Source organism: Cuculus canorus, chromosome 7 (genome assembly GCF_017976375.1).
Source record: "Cuculus canorus isolate bCucCan1 chromosome 7, bCucCan1.pri, whole genome shotgun sequence".
Classification (NCBI taxonomy): Eukaryota; Metazoa; Chordata; class Aves; order Cuculiformes; family Cuculidae; genus Cuculus; species Cuculus canorus.
The window spans coordinates 17,515,931-17,525,325 of record NC_071407.1 but is presented as its reverse complement, the minus strand read 5'-3'; positions in this window follow the sequence as shown (position 1 = coordinate 17,525,325).

Sequence of the window (9,395 nt, the reverse complement as noted above, 5' to 3'; positions counted from 1 at the left end):
TGACCACCTGTAATCGCTATATTTTACACTGTTATCCTTGTCCATTTTCTACATTCTTGCTATTATTTATGCAATGTGAAATGGATTGTCGGATATATTTGAGATCATTTTTATAGCAGGTTATTCCTAAGTGTACAAGGTTTGAAAAGAAATATTGCGGTGTATTTTAATGAATGTTTTGCTGTCATACTATTTGGACAGTTTACTTTAAATCTTATACAAGTTATTACTGTTCAGGAACTAAGGAAAGAAAATGAAGCAGAATGAAAGCCTCCCTAATCTCCCTATACAGTAATTTTATCATCCTTAATCTTCCTCTCCATGTTCTCCTGGCACGTATGTTTTCACATGTGTTTTCCTCAGTGATTGTGACTCATCTTTTGCAGTGAAGCAGATGTTAGTCTTTGATACTCATTGCTTCTATATTAATTTTCCTGTACGTGCTGTGATTTTGTCTCTTGGTTTTGACAGGAAGGAATCATTCCTGTGTTACTAAAACTACCATATCTTTTTGTTCTGTGTTTGCAGTTAAAATAATCGAGTTAGTCTGTGTTGCTGCTGTAGCTGGGTTTTAACTCCTCTTTCCCTACCATTCCCTTCACCTTAGAATATAACCTTTATAGTTCTAGAAGTCAGCTAGTTATGGAGTTCTTTTTGAAAACATAATCAGTGTGCACTTTGGCAAAGGTAATGACCTTGTACGTGCACAGAGCCTGAAATAGATCTCGGAGGAGTTAATGGAGGAGCTGTCTGTTGAAGTAAATGAAGTAGTGTGCTTACCATGTGACTCCTGCTAGATTCTAAGCCAAATTAAAGGTTAACGTGAACACTCACAGGAACAGTCTAAACCATGGGATTCAGCTCAGTGGAGAGAAATGTAAGCTACAGGCCTGAAATACCTGCACAAATCCAAGATGACAAATGCTAAGTAACATGTTTGCAGAAATATATGTAAAGCTGCACTGAATCATGGGCTGAATGAGACAACACTTATCATGCATCTGCAAAAAAAAGGCAGACATAAATAAGGATATTGCCTATAAGACACAAGAAATAAGGCATGGGCTAAATCCAGGCTCTGACTGGGGCATTGTATCCAGTTTTAACCACTACTCTTCAAAAATAGATAAAGATCAACTGGATTGTGGTCTGCGGAAGAGCATTGAGAATATCACAGATCTAGAGAACTTGGTTTGTGATGAAACAATTTAAGCAATGGGCCTATTAACCTAAAGAGGAAAAGAACTAAGAAGGCAAATATGACAACAATAAGAATTCAGTCACTGCTTAAAACTGTCTCCTTATGCATCTTTCTATTTCAGAAGTTCAGACCATAGCTTTAATCACACTTTTCATTGGCCAATGAATAAACTATCCTCTTAAAATGGAACTCTGAACCACTACCTCCATATTCTGTTTGTGGGTCAGCTTGCCCATATTGAAGGTACTGCAAGGGAAACTGGGTTAGGATTTGACTTCAGGGGTTTGAGATGTGAAAATTCAATTGATTTAACCATTTGGTTTTTTATGAAAGCTCCCGTCATATAAAGAATAATGCTTATTTATCTTATTCTAGCCCTTAGGATTTCAGTAACAGTTATTAATGATTGCAAGAACAGTTTGGCTTTACAAGTGGAAAGTACCCCCAGTCTCCAGCCCTGTTGTTACAAGTTCCTTTTCAGAAGAGTCGGTAGCGTAAAGAACACTTAATTATAAACCTAAATTGTTTTAAACACATAACATGAGCACAGTTGTGTTTAACCTACTTGTTTGAGCAACCATTTCTCTGATTACTGGCTAAAGAGAATAAAATCATATTTAATGTGGTAATAAATGTTGTCTAAAGAGAGACTGACCTCAGTTACCTGGTTTTGTTCAGGGCAAACCAAGCTCTGCATGGTATAAAGGACAAAGTGGTGGCTGAAGAGCCACAGAAGAGACAGATTTCTCAATTTGGTCATGAAGCAGGATAAAATACTACCTTACATTAGGAAGGTTCCCAACAGTCCCTTTCATCTCTGCTGGAGATGAAGTTCAGTCCCTAAAGACTATGAAGCATTTCCTGGCTTGACTGGTAGAGATGTCTAATGCTTCATGTCCAGTTACGCTGGAGGATCTTCTGGATGTGGACAGTTATATGACCCCTCACTCTGAACTAAAGCACTGAAAGGCAAAGGGATGTAGCATTTTTCATCTTTCCTCCTTCCATCACAAGCTGGCGAGTGAGCATGACTACTGAAAAGTTTTATAAGATTATTTACAGGTTTATTATTGGCACCTTTGACCTGCAAATAGCTGAAATTCTGGGGTTTGTGTCCCATTTCCAATAGTACAGAAAGAACGAAGTGAAACAAGAATGTTCTTGCTCAAATTTTCCTTTCTTTTTAATTTTTTTCTAGATCCTGTTTAAGCACTTAGCCAGCGTCATGTGAATGCCTTTGTCAGGGTTTTGGTATGTTTTGGGGCTTTTTTGCATGTGTTGGTTCTTTCTTACTTTCCCTGCCAATAAAGTTCCAATGAAGTTCAACTCAACCTTTTATTCAAAAGATGGCTTTTTGCTAAATTATGGAAAAGTTAAAGAAACTGCATAGTCTTGGTCAGATATTAGCAGATTTATAAATCAATTTCTTATGCTGCAGCACCTGTTTGAAATAATCCAAATGCTGGTGAATGCTCCTTGGAAGCCAGGCCATAGCAGGGTGCTGCAGAATCATCCCTGCACGCAGTTTCTCCTCAATTCATGTGCTTTGACAAAAAATGTTCCACATGTGTTTCCACCATCTTTTCCATCTCGCATTCCCTGCAAGTTTTTGCAAGCTGGTCTGAGTCATTTGTCTTGTGTTCTCCAATGCTGTTTTTTTCACACTGGAGTTCTGGAAGTCTTAGTGATTTGAGATTTTGGTAGTGGTTGCTTTGCTCCATAGGAACTGCTCTGTTCCTTGCACCATGTGTATATTCCTTTCTTGTTTTGACTTGTATATTCTCAGCTCATATTGTTGTATTTCTGATTAGAGATGCATAACTACATGCTGATTTTCCTAAGCATGTAATTTTTCATATTTAGAATGTCACCTCCTAAACACTTTCTTCTATATTCGGTCTTTTACTGTGAGGATGCTTTTTTTTTTTTTTTGGTTATGTAAAGGTTACTGTGCTCATTCTTTACCTTCGTAAGTGAATTTATGTTGTTGTTTCACTTCGTTTCTCAAAGAGTTATTGTTGTCTCCTTTTTGCAGAGAACCCACATGACCACTCTTTCCTACCTTCATTCCTCACTCTAATTCATAGTATGACCACAGCATTGAAAATGCCCCTTGTTGAGCTTGGTATGGGAGTTGCTAAAACACCCCTACCACTACAGACTTTTCTATCAGCTGATGAAAAATGTAGGTCTTGTGAAAGGCTGAACTTCAAATTTGCTGTTTCCATTCTTTAAGCTGGTTCAAAATAAATCAGCCTCTGGCCTCTAGTAGTGAAGGAAATCATAGAAAGCATTGATTTCATCTACTGCTAAACAGAGGACTTCATTAGGATACCAAAAAAGACCATTTCCTTTCATAGATCTTGCAGCTGGTCATCCTAGGGTCAATTTAAAGAAGGAGAAAATATATTCCTCATTGTTGTAGTGGCACTCATACAGACCTAGATGCAATTAAAAGAATCCAAAACATGCAAGTATTTTAGAATGAAAATGAATTGTCTTTTCAATTGATCTTGGTCACTTATTTTAGAAATAGACAGAAGAAGGGGGGAACCTGTTCAATATGAACGTTTCAAGAAATGTGAAGTGTTAAAATTAACTCAACAAATGCATCTTGAAACTGTTTCTTTGCTGTCTTTCACAATGTGGTGGAGATGGCAAACGTCCTATGAAAGGCTCATTTCATCATTTAAGTGATAAAGAGTAGTTAAAGAGTAGAAGGGAGGAAAAAAGCTGAAATGATTGAGGAGATCAGCTATTAAAATGTTACCAGAGAATGATTTTATCAGATGTTTTGAGAGCAGCAGGCATAATGTGAGTATAATAGATGCTGGTAATGTAAAAAGTGATACTGCAGCATGAACTTCCCATTCACCACAAGCGGGAGAAAATGTGTGTGCAGATCGCTGAGGAAACTGAGGGGTGAGATTGCTTCTTATTTTCCTCTTATGAAATGTGAGGAAATTTCACATTCTGAAAATGTAAATTGTAAGGGTTTCATTGACAAAATGCAGTTGCAAAGTTCTTTGAAAAGGAAACAAATTAAAATTATTTGACAACCAAGTTGCAAACAGGAGACAGGAGTTCTTTAAAATAGATTAAATGTCATGTAATTTGAGTAGAAAATTTCAAACCCATGTATTACAACGCAAGTTTTAAAAAGTAATAATTCCTATAACAAAAGAGCTGAGGCAGTGGGGAGAATGCTAATGTATTAGACAACAGCAAACAATGAAGTTGGCCCTTCATTGCCCTATAAATCAAAGTGATTTTTATGGGGCAGAAATACACAGGCTATGCCAGTCCATGTATACTTCGACAGTATACGATTCATGGCACTTACACTGCAAAACTGAGACCAGTTTGATATTGTGTTTAATTAGAGCTATAATACTCGTGCATCAAATTAAAAAAAAAAAAAACCCTAACAAAGAAATGTCAAGGAATGACACCAGATAAAACGGAGAACTAAGACTCGAATATAAATAAAGGCAGCTGAGAAGGACATTCTCACTGGTGTGCATTTGCCTTAACACTGCACAGGCCAAAAAGTTTCCAGAAGGGTGATTTCTGGTCTGGTTCAAATGTGCATCCTGTTACCAAGCCTTTGCTCGAGGAACAGGTTTTCACACAGTTTTCTTAACGACATTTTTATGTGTCTTGGAAAATATGGTATTTTATTCTTGTGGTAGAAGATATAGAATAGTTTCCTCCTAAAAGCCAGTAATCACTGCACTCATATGTTTCTGCCCATCTGTTTTCTTGCTTTAGTTTGCTGTTGCTAGCTCTTTGGTCTGGATCCCTAAAAGCCCAGGTGCACTGTAGCTTCTCAGAGTTCTGCTGCGACTCTGCTTGCACTTGTGCTGACATGTCTGTGAGAGACTTCTGGTGCTCCTGGAGACCTTCACCTAGGCAGTTGTGGAAAGTATGGAAGTGACATCGGATTCATACCCAAAATATAATTTTCCTTTCCCCTGTAAGAGCTGCTGCTCTTCCCAAAAAATACTTACTTTTCCTGTAGTCTTGCTACTCTCTATATGTACCGGGGATCAGCAAAGTAGAACTGAATTGGATAACGGATAAACTGAAGTGCATTCTCTTATTTCTTTTACCCTACTAAGAGGTTTTTTCCTCAATTTGGAAAGAAAAATTAATCACAAAATCTAGGAACCTTTCTGTTACACCTGTGCTAGTGCTTCAGGGAGTTGGGGACACACTAGTTAATTCATTCCCTTTGCTGTGCAAGGGGTGAAATGGGTGATATTTTTCTGATACACACAGCAAAACTGAAATGTAAGTAGAATACATGTTCCCATTCCTAAATTGGGAACATCAAATATCAAGGCATCCTGACAGCCAGCCTATCTGACTGGAGATGTGGGCTGGCTCTGCCTCTATTTCAGCCCAGCACCCTGGGAAAAGTACAGGCTTTTGAGAATATGGGCAAAGTCCTTTTCGGTTTGGTTTTTTTTGGTCCAACTAGGACAGCAGGTTATTTCTTTTGACCATTCCCGTGAGTGTGAAAGGCCTAATGGCAGGAGTGACTCTAGCAGAGGGCTTTCTGGGTTACGATGGTGGAGATGTTTTCTTCATAAGTTTTTTTACTAGCTTTAGACTGAAGACTGGCAGCAGACCAAGGAGGTATCAGTCTAGTGCTACTGTAATTCATGGCTTGGAAGCACTGCTACTGCAGGACAAGCATACTTGGAGTGAAAATCATGGTTATTAATTACTCCTGTAGGTTAATTTGCTGCCAGACTGCGTTGTGCAATACTAATATTCTGCTGTAGTCCACAATATAAGAGACAAAATGTCTAATTATCAGTTTTCTGCCTTGAAACTCAGGTCTGTTACATATTTCCCTCCCTTTGCTAACAAAGGAGCACCAAGAACATTTGCAGTGATGCTGCCTCTGATGACTATATTACTGATTTAGGCATTAGTAAATAGTCTCTGCTCTGTTATTTTATGCATTCATTTGTTTAAACTGCTTTGGAAAATTGGCAGTTTATATGACTTCCATTTATCTTATTTCTTAAAATCTAAATGGAATGTAAGGTTTCTCAGACTGACCATCAAAAATAAAAGCTCAAATCCACCTCTGCGTACATAGTAAAAGTCATTACCTCTTGTCAGGTTTTTAGCTGAATCGGAGATCACACTTTGTTACCAACAGCAAAAAATGGAACTAATTTGTGTACTTGGTCATGTTATTTCCTGTCTGCTATTATGCTGCATTACTGTTTTCTCTTCCCTTTCATCTGATCAGAGTCGGGGGTGCGGGATGGGTTGCTTTCATCCTAAAGTGTAGGCATCTTCACTTGGTCCAATAAATAACTAGACACATTTGACTGTTTGGTCTAGATCTCCATTGACTGTAATAGAAGCTCAGGCAGTTAGTTACCTTTCATGCAAAAGTCGTCAGAGGATTTGGATCCATGAAATAACATATATAAACTGCATTGAACCATATATAAACTCCATCTGAACTCCATAGTTCAGATCTAAATATGAAAAGAATAAAATGAAGTGATGCGTTCTCACTGAGGTTGGGTGCAAAGATTAATTTAATTACTTAAAAAAATTAAAATGTTGAACTGCAGAAAACTCTATGAAATTTTTCTTCAAAGAAAAAGGGGAACCTAGCAACGGGTTCTGCAAATTTTACAAATGGAAATATCTTCACACTACCTAAACCAAAATAAAACTGGCTCAAGATGAAATTCTGTTCCTCTTGTTAATGAAGATAAATCTACATTTTCCCCAGCATCTTCATTCTATGTTATACACATGTAAAGATCTTGCATCCGTGTCCCCACTTGATTTATTGCTGTCAGTAGTTCCACTGACAGGTGGTTTTCCTATCATGTAACTGTAACTAGTTAACATAGAAAATGTGAAATGCAGGCATGAGCCCTGGGTTTTCCCAAATGTCTGGAATGATTAGACATAGGTAGAGATTTTGTAGGGATAACAAGCCTGGATCAGGATTATGATAATGTTTTTTTAAGCCAAATGTGCTAGAAAAACTCATTAACTTCTTTATGCCTTTTTTTTTTTTTATGTAAATGCAAATCAGTTCTTAGGAGAACCAGAAATTTGAGGAGTAGCCCCTGCCCAGGGTGTGCATCTTGCTGGACGTTCCTTTGCAGTAGGAAAGGGGCAATGATGCAGGCAAGTGAGTTAAATTATAACAATGAGATAAATAAAGTTAAGAGTTATGTGATGGGAGTCTGTAACCATGGTGACAAAACCACTTAAGTACATTAGAGTCCAAGGGGACTGGACTGGTAGTGCTTAACATCCAGAAAGTTCCTTCAATCCCCCAGGGGAGGGAAAATAAGTTTATGAAGAAAAGAGAATTTTTACAGAAGAGTTTTTACTGAGAAATACTTAAATGATGAAATATACTTAATATGGTGTGCGTAGGTGCATCATCTGAAATCCAACACAAGAGACATGATTTTGGCAAAAGGAAAACAACAGATGCTTAGGGCAACCGACTTTTATAAGATTTCTCTTTTTGCTACCTAGGTCAGCAATTTCTCACCAAAATTAAAGTTTTACTGAAATGTTAAGGCATTAGCTTTGTATCAGAGGGATAAGAAAAAAATATGTAAAGTTGAGGTATAATCTTTAATCCCTTTTAATTGTTACATCCACTTAATTCAGAATTTGTTAGTTACACCTAACTATAAACTTGTGGGTGAGATTTAATGTTTTTATCTTTATGTATGCATTGCTAAATCAGAACTATTTAACTAATTTTCCATTTGTGCCTGTATTTGGGTGGACTTTCTAAGGACAGACACAATGTTATTTAGTCTGTATTCAACTCAGGAAAAGAAATTACAGCAATTTAGCAAGAAATAGAAGGAGAAGGAAGGAAGACTAATTTTAAGAAATATTCTCTCCTGATGCTTTGGAAATATATTTTGCAATATACAAAGGCTAAAATAATTTTCAGTCTTTTATGAAAGCATCCGAGTGGAGGAATCCAAAAGCTTATATAAATATAAAGCTGAATATCTATCTTACTATACTGTTTTTCGCCCTGAGAAGTGGCTGCTTAGACCTTGGACAGTGAAATCATTCATCATTTTGGTGCTGGTGGTTTCCTGTCAATTTTCTCTTTTTATTAATTTTTATTTTATTTTCATTTTTATTCATTTTTATTTATTCAAAGATGGAGCAGCGTGTAGTGGGAAGGAAGGCAAGAGTTAGAGCTGGAAGAGGGAAACCTTTTCCCCCTGCAGTGTTTGCGTGTCTGTGTGTACTTGTGAGTGAGAAAGAAGGTGGGGAAAATGAAAGACTTTCCTTGCAGATTAGATATATGGGTAGAGTTCTAGTTTGAGGGGAGTAGGAGAATGAAAGGAATTCTCATCTTTTTACATTTCGTTTGTTATGATTTTGGTGATGGGGAGGGTTTATGAGAATGTCTTTTTCTATTATTATGGTTTGAATTATAGAATTGTCCCAAGACTTCGTTTTCTCATGTGAAGTGACACACGCTTTTTCAGTCGCTTCTTTCCTGGAACAGATACGCATAGAGGGAGGGCAGCTGTAAGCTTCCTAAAGTCCACAGTGATCTGAAAGTCTGTGTCTACTGCAAAATAAACCCCTACATAAATAAGATGACAGGCAAACAAGTAACAATAAACAGCAGAACACAAAAATATGAGCATAATGTAAAAAATGCATGTGTGTATGCTTTTACAAGTACTGCCTAGAAACAAGACGAAACTTAACGTTAATGCTATCTTCAAATATATCTTTGCTGTGTCCTTCTGTTGCCTCCTGCTGCGAAGGTGCTCTGTGTAACTGGTGGTACTGCATTTGGTCTTGGAACCAACACCCTGATGGCTGGTTAAGGAAATGGCAACTGGCACCTCTGCCTCACAGGGTTTTGGGAATTGGCTCTGGTTTTTCACGAGGAAGGAATTCTTGTCCTTGCCCTGTTGTATCTCCAGCTCCAGAGAGTTCTGCCTCGAAGCTTCCCTTTCCTTTTCCTTGAAAAATGCTGTTTACTTTTTGGTTTAGATGTTGAAGAAGGCATGCACATGTGTGCACACATCTGTCTCCATTTACCCCCATGATTAGCTTTAAAACCTAATGAACAATTTCAGAGAAATTGAAGAGCAGGGGAAAGATCTCAGTTGGATAATCATCACTACAGCCACCCAAGGAGCCTATG